Consider the following 13,085-nt stretch of genomic DNA (forward strand, 5'->3'; position numbering starts at 1 on the left):
ACATAACAGATGCACCCATGACAGTGCCAGATGAACAGACTTCTCCCTCTGCCTTAGAGTTGCCCACAGGAAATTAGTAATCTTTGATGTTTAGCAAGTCCAAACAGTGTTGAAACTTGCTCTGTGGAACATGCTTGGTAAACATGTGAGCAGGATTATCGGCAGTGCCAACCTTCTTCACCTTTACCCTCTTCTCACTTCTCAGAAAATGATACCTCACATCTATATGCTTTGTCCTCTCATGATGAACTGATCCTTGGCTAAACAGATTGCACTCAAACTGTCACAATACACTGTAGCTTAATCATGATGTAGACCAAGATCACTAACCAGTCCTTTAAGCCAAATCCCCTCCTTAGCAGCTTCAGTTAGTGCCATATACTCTGCTTCCGTAGTAGACAAAGTCACTGTAGGCCGGAGGCCAGTTCTTACCCGGAACACGTTTCGGTCCATCCAACTTCTCCAAACACACCTGAATGAAACCACGAGCTAACCCATGAAGTCTAGCCCATCCCCACACATATGCCTAGCCTTAAAAGTCTCTCTAACCACAAGGTAGTGGAGTGATATGGCATGGAAGTTGAGGGAAGTTAATGGTGGTTTGTGGAGGTTGAGGAAGTTAGTGAGGTTGCAAGTTAGTGGTCAAAATTAGAGAGAAAAATAAGGGCTAGTTGATGATTAATTACTCAAAATGCCATCTCCAAATGCTATAAATAGACCATCCATTCTTCATAATTATTCACTCACTCAACACAACAAAACCCTTTCCTAAGGTCCCTTCCAATGCTCTCTATGTAAGTTCTTAGTTCTTGAGTTCTTGCTTTTTGTTCTCCATTTTTATTAGCTTTAATTCCTTCTTTTAGCTTGCCTTTAGCTTTAATTCAAGTTCCAATAGACTCTTTCCAAGTTTTTGAATTCAATTTAGCATTTCTAAGCCTTTAGTTTGCTCAATCCTTTGCTAGAATTCTGTTTCCAAATTAATTTTCCAGATTCATCCAGTTATTTTCAAAGTTCGATTTCGTCCATTTAAAGTCATTTTTTTGCTTTTAATCCCTTCAACAAATTTTTTCCTGACTTCCTGATGTTCAATTTAGCATTTTAATTTTCCTAATTCCGTGTCCAGAAACTCTGTTTACAAGTCAATCTTTGCAACCCAAATCGTTTTAGATATTCTGTTTCCAGATTTTCCCAGATTCGACCAGTTATTTTCAACTCCCGATTTCGTCCATTTACAATTCGTTTTAGCCTTCGATCACTTATCGAAGTTTGTTCCTGACTTTCTGAAATTAAGTTTAGCATTTTTAATCATCCAATTCCGTGTTATTAAGTATTCATACGATCCCTCCGAATTTGAAGGTCAATGCTGCCCCATTTTGCCTACAATGAGTCAGAAATTTCCAAGATCAATTCTGCTCGTGCCAACTGACCGCGGTGCTCCGAAGACTTCAAGCCGATATCAAAGTTCAACATCCAGCCGAGATAGCTATTGTGGCTTCAAGTTTATCGTTGAATTTTAATTTATTTTATTGCATTTCAATTCCTTGTATTGATTTGTTTTTCCCCAATTCAATTGATTATCTATATATTTAGTATAAAAATTTTCAATTGTAATTAATTTCATTTTTATGCTTACTTTAAACATATGTATTCAAACCTTGATTCATATCAATAAAATACCAATTTTTCATCAAATCTTGTGTCAGTTTCGCACCTTTAATTTCCTTTATTTTACCCATCTTTTACTCAATCGCATTAGCTTAAATAAAATAATTATCTAGCAAAGTTTTTATAACGGCTCTAGAGACCCAAGAGGGACTTTTTCAATCCTCGCGTCCCTCGCCAATCGCTTCGTTTAGAATTCAAGTTTTGGCGGGCAATTCCATAACCTTAACCATTTTAATTGAGAAATAATCTTCTCTGGCACGTCCGCACCCTAACCACAGGTGACAAGGTTGAAAATTAGCATATTCGTAAAATATCGCTAACAATTTTTGGCACGCCCAGTGGGACCTTTTGTTTTTTTAGGCTACCAAAAATTGCATTTAGGACCTAAAACCATTTTTTACACCATTTTTTTTATTTTTCAGATCTCGTATCGTATTTTTCTCGCCCCACTTTACATTACCAAAATTAATTAGCTAACGCTAACAATTTTTGGCACGCCCAGTGGAACTTATTTTTAAGCTTTGCCAAAAATTTCGACACCCGCCTGGTGGCCTATTTTTTCCATAACTTTTTTCATACACATTTTGCCCCACTTTACTTCAAAATTTATTAGCTAACACTAACAATTTTTGGCACGTCCAGTAAGACCTTTTTGTTTTTTTAGCTTAGCCACAAACTTTAAAACCTTTTTTTAGCTTGATATTCATGCTTTACTTAATTATTGCATTAATAAGTAGTTATTTATTTGTCTATGTTCTTGCTTAATTCTAATTACTAATTCAATTTCATTGTTTTTTTTACCGTTATTCACGGAGACTGCCTCTGAATATCAATAGGTGCAAAGCAATCAAACTATGACGAGGACAACATATGAAGATGCAAGGGATGCTATGATACCGGTGTATTTTGGTGGTTCCAATTGAGATCGATATTTTACAATAAGTGCAACCGGATTGTGGGTCCATTGGTACACCGTCTTTAGATGCTAAAATGATGGCTATATTCAGTTCATTCATAGTGACGAACATAATATTAACTGCAAGTGTTGTGTTTATGTTCAAACTACGCCATTCTATGATGATCGATATGGTTGTTATGTGGAGCAAGTTCAGGAGTCCCATAAAAATCCACATGGTCCTGAGTATGTTGAAGTATGGAGCATCTACAGATGAGGATTTGTAATTATAGCGATGAAAACCTCCATTTTCATCATTCTTATCGACAATCTTGCTTTGAAAGAAGTATGGTCATGGCTTCAGTCGAGCAAAGACATATGAAAATGTTGTGTGCTCTAAAATGAGCTACGACCAAAATTCTCTTGAGGATTCCAGACATGTGGCAGAGGTGGAAGCAGAACAATTTGTTGAGGATGATGGAGAATCATTACTTATGGAGGAGAAACAATCAACGAATGATGAATATCATCAAAGAATGGATCAACTCGAGAAACAGGCTGCTAATGTAGCAACTTCTTTAAGAGGCTACATTGAAAGCTATTGGGGGGCATCCAAAAGGGAGAATTTCATCACAATACAAAGTTAGAGGCATCTCACACACGCCCAACTCCCCCAAAAACAAAGATTCATAACGATGAGACGACAATAGAAAGTCAAGAGGATGAAGACGACTCCTACGACTATGATTCTGAGTCTAGGGAAGAGGATGCCAATGATTCCGATGATTTTGATTCGGGGGCATCCACGAAGCACCTATAGAAATTCAAGAAGATGAAGGAGGTTGTTGGGGGCTAATTAAATTTTTGTGTTTTAGCATAGGTTATAATTTTTAGTCTATAGTTATTTTATTTCAATTAAATTCATTTTGCAATAAAATAAAATTGTGACAAAAATAGAAAATAATATCAAAAGATTATTATAAAAAGAAAACAGAAATAAAAAAAAGAAAAATAAATAATAAAAATCAGGGGCAAATTTGCACCATTTTTCAGTAATTCCTTCAACAACTTCGACAATGAAAACGGATCCCGAAACAGCAAGATATCAGACAGTTATAATTGTTTTCAGAAAGTTCGGGATGTTAGCTTTCCGGAATGTAAAAAACGGAGCAGAACGGAGCTAAAACGAAGTCGGTAGAATTTTTCAAAGAGAAGCAGTGCTGAAAAACGGGTTTGAATATGTCTACACATTACAGGAACGTATTTCACGGTATTACCTCCATTCTTCCAACTCCCAACTCAGCCATTTTCTTTCTTCAACTTATGGGAAGGTAATGGGATCATGGGTGGGAAATTCAAGGGCCACTAACATGGGATTTGTTACCCAAAATCCTATAAATAGAGCTTAACTCTTTCATTCCAATCCTCTTAGTTAACTCAGTAAAATCATTACCCAATCCTCGGTTCAAGCTTTCTTAGTCTAAATTAAATTCCACCATTGTTATATTCTTCAAATCCTATAAATAGAGCTTAACTCTTTCATTACAATCCCCACTCAAAAATCAATCAAAAACACAGAACAACTCAATTTGTCTCTCAAATCTCTCTGCCAAAATCGGCCTTTTTATCAATCCTTAGATTCGTAGAAATCGTTCTTTAGCATCTAATTAGTCTAAACAAGGTCTCAATTCCCAGAATTCGTTCTTCAATCTCTAGTTCCTCAGAAAAGCTTCCAATTTTCAGAAACTTCAAATCCGAAATTCTCTTAGTTTAATCAACCAATTCTCAAATCGTTTTTTGCAATCTCTTAGTTAAGTCAGTAAAATCATTATCCAATCCTCGGTTCAAGCTTTCTTAGTCTAAATTAAATTCCACCATTGTTATATTCTTCAAAGCTTCAAGCATTTTCCGTGAAACCAAGATCACCGAAATCCCATTTTCGAGTCATTCTTAGTTTACACACATATTCCAAATCATGTTTAGAAACTTTTTATTGATCTCAATCAATTAAAAAGACCCAGAAACAAGCTTTTGAGTTTTTCACCATTGAAAAATTCATCAAACAACTTTTCTGGTGAATCGTTTTCCAAATTTTATTTAGAACCCAAATTAATTTTAATCTCTTTATTGACATCAATTATTCAATTCTCAATTTTTATTTCGTAAAAAACGACCCCTTATAGCCTTCTTAATCGTCCTTAAAACACCCTCCACGAAACAGAATCAAGTTTTTGGTTCTTCAATCATCAAACAATTATTCTGTCACCCTATTTTCAATAATTTATTCCGACTCATTTACTCGATCTTTTCTCGAAATTCCAGTCCTAAACTCTTCCCTTGCACACTAACTTTGAATGCTAGTCTTCGTTTCGTTATAATCCGATCTCTACGGCTCCCGAAATTGAGCCAGAAAGTCCTAAGAAATCACTGTTTTTGTTCCACAAAGTGCTGGTGATTTATTAGCTTGGTGGTAAATTTCTGTCTAAGTCCCTGAACTCTCCGAACTACTCCGAATCCACCCAGCATTACTCGGACAACGCAACAACCCCCGAGCCGATTTTTCAGAGTTCTAATCCTCAATTTCACGTATCCCAACGACATCAAAGAGATCAGTTTAATTTTATTTCATCATGTACATATTTGTTTTTATGACTTATTTACATTTTTCGCTTTAAAGTTATTATTTCATTTTAAGTTGTAATTTTCATGCTTTATTATTATTTGTAATACAAAAAACATTGAAAAATATTTACAAAATAAATAAAAATATAAAAGAAAAATTAAAAAATTTATATGTTTTATTGTCTTTATTTTTGGTACTTATCCTAAAAAAATTGTTTTTCCGACCGACCTGTCAAGTAACGCCGAGGCCCAAGACCGTTGTTTTTATTTTCAGTCCTTGTAACGGTCGTCAATCGCTTTTCGTTTAGAATTCAAGTAATTTAGACGCATTTTATTTATTTACTTTATTCAATTACCAATTTACCCTTTGAGAACTAGCTTCTCTGACACGCCCGCATTATTTTTACCATTTTTAATCCCTGCAAACGCGTATCAAGGTTGAAAATTGGGATATTTCAAAAATATCGCCAACAGAGGTATTTCTAGGAGATATGTTTCAGAATCCAGCGAAGAGGATGATGTCCTATCCAATGATCTTGATTCAGCAGGTAGCAAAGAGGAAACAATTCAACAAGAACCCACTCTAGAAGTATTTCCCATATATGCAAATCCCCTGAAGTTAATGGAATTTCCATGGAGTCCTGACGTGAACAAGAAGACAGTTTTACAATCCCAGAAAAAGGAGGAAGATATATCTCATGACCTCAATTAGGATTTCGGTCGGGAGGGTGATGACCCATCAAACACTTCTAACTCGGGGGCATCCACGAAGCACCTGTAGAAATTCAAGAAGACGAGGAAGATGTTTCTTGGAGCTATGATTCAGAATCCAGTCAAGAGGATGAGGTATCCAACCCGGGGGGGAGGCATCCAACCGGAAGACGTTCAACAAAAATTTATTCTAGAAGAATCTCTCATTCTTGTGAAGTCTTTAAAATCAGAAGATCTTATGGGAAATTCTGATATTAAAGAAGAAGCCGTTTCAAAAACTCAGGAAAATAATGAAGACATTTTCTACGACTGCAAGTCACAAGTCAGTCAGGATGAAGACAACTTCTATGATCATGGTTTGAGGGGGCAGTCAAGATCAAGAGATTAATCAAGAATCCACCCCAGAAATACCTCTAATGATTCTTCCAATAACTCATGTTTTTCCAGAATCTATGATCATTATGGAGTTTGCTAACTCGAACAGAATATCAATTTTGCAATCCATGATTCTACTTGTTATCATTCTACTTCAATTTCCTACCATCCAAATAAGTCGCGAGGTTTCTACTTCTTAATCTTGTTTATTTATTTACACTCTGGTTTACAATTACTTTTTATTATATGGAAAGAAAGTCATGAAAATAAGATCACCGGCATGGAAACTCGCATCCCCCTTACATAAATGTTATTGAGAATCTCATTATATGAGACGATAACATGATTGTATACTTACAACATAGCCTCTAAGACCATTCATTTTCAAAATAAGTCGACATTTTTTGCCGGCACAATAAGAATAATTTTTCACCAAAATAAATAAAAAATCAGCAAAAAAAAAAAAGGAAAAGAATAAAAAGAAACAAGAAAAAAAATTAGTAAAAAAGAAAAGAAAAAAAAGAGAGAAAATTTGGTTTAAAAATCCTAAATACATTCTTTTGTGTACAAATTTTCAATCATAGTCAATTTATACACAAAAGAAGGGGTAATTATTGGTCCAAAATAAATAAATTTTATTTTCATGTATATAGAAAACTTATATTTAATTTTAGGGTATAGTTTCAATTTTTTTTTTTCATAAAAGAAATAAAAAGGATGAAAAAAAAATAAATAAAAAGATATATATAAACTAACCTTTAGCAAAACCCCTAACCAAAAACCCCAAATTTTTTGCCTCCTTTCATCACTTCAAATCCCTAGAGTCTCCGTCTCTCTGGAGGTTAAACCCTAGATTTCCAAAATGTCGATGTCCAAGAGCTCTAAGATGCTCCAATTTATCAACTAACCTTTAGCTCGGCGAGCTGGAGGCCAGTCCTTACCCGGAACCCGTTTCGGTCCATCCAACTTCTCCAAACACACCCGAATGAAACCACAAGCTAACCCATGAAGTCTAGCCCATCTCCACACATATGTCTAGTCTTAAAAGTCTCTCTAACCACAAGGTAGTGAGGGTGATGTGGCATGGAAGTTGAGGGAAGTTAGTGGTGGTTTGTGGAGGTTGAGGAAGTTAGTGAGGTGGCAAGTTAGTGGTCAAAATTAGAGAGAATAATAAGGGTTAGTTGATGATTAATTACTCAAAATACAATCTCCAAATGCTATAAATAAACCCTTCATTCTTCATAATTATTCACTCACTCAACACAACAAAACCCATTCCTAAGGTCCCTTCCAATGCTCTCTATGTAAGTTCTTAGTTCTTGAGTTCTTCCTTTTTGTTCTTCATTTTAAGCATTCATACGATCCCTCCGAAGTTGAAGGTCAAAGCTGCCCCATTTTTTCCTACAACGAGTCGGAAATTTCCAAGATCAATTCCGCTCGTGCCAACCGACCGCGGTGCTCCGAAGACTTCAAACCGACATCAAAGTTCAACGTCCAGCCGAGATATATTGTGGCTCCGAGTTTGTAGTTGAATTTCAATTTATTTTTATTGCATTTGTATTGATTTGTTTTTCCTCAATTCAATTGATTATCTATATGTTTAGTATAGGATTTTTCAATTGTAATCAATTTCATTTTTATGCTTACTTTGAACATATGTATTCAAACCTTGATTCATATCAATAAAATACCAATTTTTCATTAAATCCTGTGTCAATTTCGCACCTTTAATTTCCTTTATTTTACCCATCTTTTACTCAATCGCAATTAGCTTAAATAAAATAATTATCTAGCAAAATTCTTATAACGGCGCTAGAGATTCAAGATGAACTTTTTCAATCATCGTCAATCACTTCGTTTAGAATTCAAGTTTTGACGCGCAATTCTATAAACTTAACTATTTTAATTGAGAAATAATCTTCTCTGGTACGCTCGCACCCTAACCACACGTGATAAAGTTTTATATAGAAATACGGATCTAGCCCAATGGGAATTCCAACCAGGTTGGCATTCCCGAAAAGGCAAAGAATCAAATATATAAATGAAGAGATGAAAAAAGTATGAAACCAATACAAATAAGGTTGAAAATTAGCATATTAGCAAAATATCACTAACAATTCTATAGATCAAATGTTATCAAATAAGATAATATAGGTAAAATGATAAAATTTTGAATAATACATAGACTAAATAGAGATTTATTATTATTTTGAAGTACTAAAGTATGTCGATGATAAAATAATAGAAAAACAAAGTAAATTTAGAACGTGCCTAAAAATCCCAAAACAACATCATCAAGTTTGAAGCATGAAACCGTAAGTTGGATAATGGCCTTGTTTGGGAATTAGCTGTTAGTTGATTACATTAGCTGATTTGATTAGCTGTTTGTGTAGATCTGTTTGGTAAAAATTAGCTGATTGATAATAGCGGTTTGTGCAAAAAGACGAATAAGGGCATTAATTTTGGCGCAGGAGAAGAGGGAGTCTATCTATTAGGGTTAAAGAAGTCTATTAATTTTAATATTGCAAAACGCTAATTGAAAAAGCTCATTTTAAGAGTTTTTTCTAAATTAACGTTTTCATCCCAAAACTCTCTTACAAACCTCTCTCCGCCAAACACTCCAATTAACGGTTTCAGTGATCAAACCTCTAAAGTTAGTTAAAACCGCTCTTTTTATCCCAAAACGCTCTTTACCAAACAGGGCCAATAGGACTATTTGACATCTAATTGAGAAAAAATAGTGTGGTACTTATCTCTCCGGTGGCATAGTCTAACAGGACTCAAATTCATATGTTTTGCCTAAAATGGCAAAAACAAAAGACACGTGTGCAGTCCAACCACAATCTAAACTACGCGGTCATGCGCAGTTACCACGTGTCAGCATCTACTAGTTGCTTTACATATTTTACAAACACTTTCAGTCTGTACTCTCTGAGGCAAAGTCTTTCAATATGACAGAAATACCCTAATCAAGGACTCCACTTTGGATTTGCTACCAATGTTACATATTGTAATTGGGTAATTAGGTAATTCACTAAATTGCTAACTTTTATAGAATTACAGCTTTTTCCTTACACGTCAGCCCTACTACTATTACCAAATTATCGCCGCCGCTTGCCCCCTTACTCTGCTTCACTATTTATACTCGTATTTGCCTTGGATCTTATCAATATTCTCCCCCCTTCCTAACCCTTTTGCCCTTCTCTTCAGATCGGCCGCTTTCTCTTCAATTGTAAGCTTTTCTTCTTATCTTTTTAAGTTTTGTTTAGATCCTTGTTTGTTTTCTTTTTTGAATTTGAAGTTTCAAATCGGTACGCTTTCTCTGCTAGATCTGCAAGTTTGCTGCTTATAGCTATAGAAACTATGAGATCTGCAAGCTACCAATTGTTTCTTTGGTTGCTCTTTTTGAAATTTTATTAATATGTATTACATCATTGGATCCATGGAAGTTGTGGAAGGAAAATATGCATTCTTCTGCACTTCCGATCTGTATAGGAGAATTGCTTTATTTTACTTGCAAAATATAAATAGAGAGTTCACAGTTAGCAGGTGAAAATTGGGGACTGTTTGGGTAAGGAACTCTAGGTATTTGATTATGCATAGATAGTTTCTATGACTATATTGTATCCTAAGATATAAATATATTTTTATGTGCTTTGAGAAAAGCATTAATTGACTTTTGCATATAATCTCGATACTCTTCTCTTTCAAAATTAGTTTCTACATTGTTACACCAGATTTAAATTAGCTGATTATTTTGTGTTAATGTTCGTACTTTTGTCATCTAAATTTGGTCTTTCGCTACAGGTAATACCGATGAATTTGAAGGTGCATAATGTATGGTTACCATGATCTTGGCATATGGATGATCATTACACCTGCCTAAAAGCACAATTCCAGATGGCTGTGTTAATGCTGTTAAGGCCTAAGTTTTTATATAGCAGAGAAATTTGAGACCATTCTCTTATTTGAGTTAATAGTGTTTGTTAATTTGATTAATTAGGTTATATAGAGAGAGTAAAATTGTTGAACTTGTAGATTTGTTTGAGCAAAATGGTGGTCTATGGATGTAAACCATGCCTGTATATTTATAATGTGATTGTTCAATGGTCATCTTACTGAAGACGAAGAGACGATGGCGAATTTTCAAGCACAAGGAGTTGTTGGGCCATTGACAATTACATTATATTTGTACAGATTCAGTTTACAATTCATGGCTGCTATCTAATCAAGCAATTTTACTATTTTGGCAATCTTACCTTCTCTATATAACTCACTAATCAAAGTAGTAAACATTATAATTTCAAGCTCTAAACCAATTTTGCACATTTTTCCCCAAAACAGAGAATCCAAAATACACATGGTTTAAATAGAAAACTTAATTGATTTTATTTGGTTTTTGATTTAGAATATGTGTATTCTGGATTCTCTGCTTTGGGAAAAAATGTCAAACTTGGTTTATAGCTTGACATCACAATTTTTACTACTTTCATTTGTTAGTTATCTCTACATTGAATATAGATTTTGTAAATAGTTTGAAGTTTTATTTTGTATAGGGATGTTCTTAAAATCATGTAATATTTGTACCCAATATTTTAATAAATATTATATGCTGGATTCGTTTTTATATAATTATTTCCTTGGTCATCTTATTTACTGGAAATCCTGTTGTATATCGTACGGTTTGTGTGTGAATCAGCATGAACTTAGATGCGCAGCTGGAAAGCCGCTTTATCGGTAAAGGTTTGTGACGTGTCCACCAGTCACATGATGTGATACCTTAATAAAGGTTACAAATATATTTGATTTAGAAATCATGATGTGAAAGCGGATTACTTATTTACTTTTAAGGGTGAAATGGCTTCAGAAAAAAGTTAAAAGGGCAAAATTGGCATTTCATCTCATTTTTATCACGTTCTGTAATTAAAACAATTGACTTTCCTGTAAAAATTGAAATCTAGAACAAAACTGTTCACAAAATTATAACACCATAGAAAAAGTTAAATGGATCTGGAATTGAGCTGGCGTCTCTGCTCGCTCTATTTTATATATTTTAGTTTCTCTGCAATTAGTACTAAATATATTCTTGTTCTTTTTTTCTTTTTGACAAGAAATATATTCTTGTTTATTTATTTATATGATTGAAAACTAAAATCAATCATTTCTATCACAAAAAAAAAAAAGCAAAGTAAAACCAACAGAAAATGTACACATTTACTAAATCCTAAAGTGGGATAGTCATTTTATTCTTCTAGCTCTTCTTGTTAAAAACTCTTAACTTAGACATCAACTTATCTTACGATATATTGACAGAAATTCCTCCTTAGATTCTCCCACATCAGTTCCTCCTTAGATCCTTCCACACAGGGGCGGAACTAGGGGGGTTGGCCGGGGCTCGAGCCCCGGCTGGCCGTCCGAGAATTGAGAAAAAAAAAATTTAGTAACGGTGTCTCGTAATATTTTGGAGAGAATTATATTGACTCTATGTAGTATTATTTTAATATATAAAGGTAGATGAGATGGTTAAGTATGCTTGCTTTTGTTTAAAAGGTCTTGTGTTCGATTCCCTTCAGTCTCATTTTTTTTAAAAAAAATTTATTTATTTTAATTTTATTTTTCAATAATTATAAAAACATGTTACCATTATTAATTTAAATGAACTCTTTATTTTTATTTTCATAATATTTTTGAATTCATTTTTAATATTTCTTTACAAAAAAAAACAAACATATTTAATATTCATTTTTATTATGTCATTACCATTAAAAAAAGTAAACATGTTTAATTTTCTATTAGTTCAATGCTAGTTTCTAAAAAAAATAACATTTTTACAGTTTTAATGCGTTGGAGGCTAAAAAAATTTTGCATGGCCCTAACGGGCTGGACTTTGAAAATTTACCGTCAATTGCACAGTTAATTTTGATTTTTTTTTTTTTTTTTACATTTTGAAATTTTTTTTATTGATATGTTTGAGCCCCGGGTCATCCGGGGTCCTGGTTCCGCCACTGCTTCCACATCAATGATCTATATGGATTTTTAGATATTTAGTGTTATATTTCCATGATTTTTATATTAAGCAGATTGATCTAAATCTGCATACATTATGATTGGTGTTGCATTATACGGAAAAAATAATTAAATGTCACTAAATGAAATATTTTTTAGATTAAGAAATGAGAAAGCTACATAAAAAAAATGTTTTATCATTTTATAATTATAATAGAATCATTACTATGCATTAGTCGATGAAGGTGAATTTTAGGAAAAATTAATAACATTGTTTTCAAATATCATCCTATTGCTTAAATAACATTTGTTAAAAACATGTTTTTTAATTACTTTTTTTTTTTAAATCTTTCATACGATAAAAATATCAATTTTTGTATTTCTTCTTTGTTCTTTTCATTTAGGACTTATTTGGTTTGTTTTCATTTATATGGTTTAGCTATTATTTTTTATTATTTTTATTGTTTTTTTTAAGATAAATGTCATTAATGAGCCAAAGAACGGCAAAAGTTCAAAGCAGAAACAGGAATAAAACCAGGTAAAACATCAAAGATAGCTAGACTAGCATGATTGTTAGCCGCCCTGGCCAGTGCATGGGCAAAGCTGTTTGCTTGTCTTCTGATAAAACAGATGGAAAAACCGTTATTTTGTGTTAAACCAGACCGACATTGAGAGATATAGTCACCAAACTCGGATAGATCCTCTTGACCAGACTGAATAGCCTTGACAGTTTCCAGCGAATCAGTTTCGAATATTACTGAATTGATCCTCAATTCCCTCACCCAATTAACAGCGTTTAACAACGCCCAAG

The 13,085-nt window shown here is 33.7% G+C and overlaps 1 long non-coding RNA gene across 1 annotated transcript; it reads left to right on the top strand.

Annotated features, from left to right (window-relative positions):
- The first annotated feature begins 9,227 nt into the window (after nucleotides 1-9,227).
- Nucleotides 9,228-10,903, top strand: LOC136221537 (uncharacterized). The gene is made up of 2 exons (XR_010685166.1): nucleotides 9,228-9,500; nucleotides 10,076-10,903. It is a non-coding gene; the product is annotated as an uncharacterized lncRNA (long non-coding RNA).
- Nucleotides 10,904-13,085: the final 2,182 nt, after the last annotated feature.

The sequence above is a fragment of the Euphorbia lathyris genome, chromosome 3 (genome assembly GCF_963576675.1).
Source record: "Euphorbia lathyris chromosome 3, ddEupLath1.1, whole genome shotgun sequence".
NCBI lineage: Eukaryota > Viridiplantae > Streptophyta > Magnoliopsida > Malpighiales > Euphorbiaceae > Euphorbia > Euphorbia lathyris.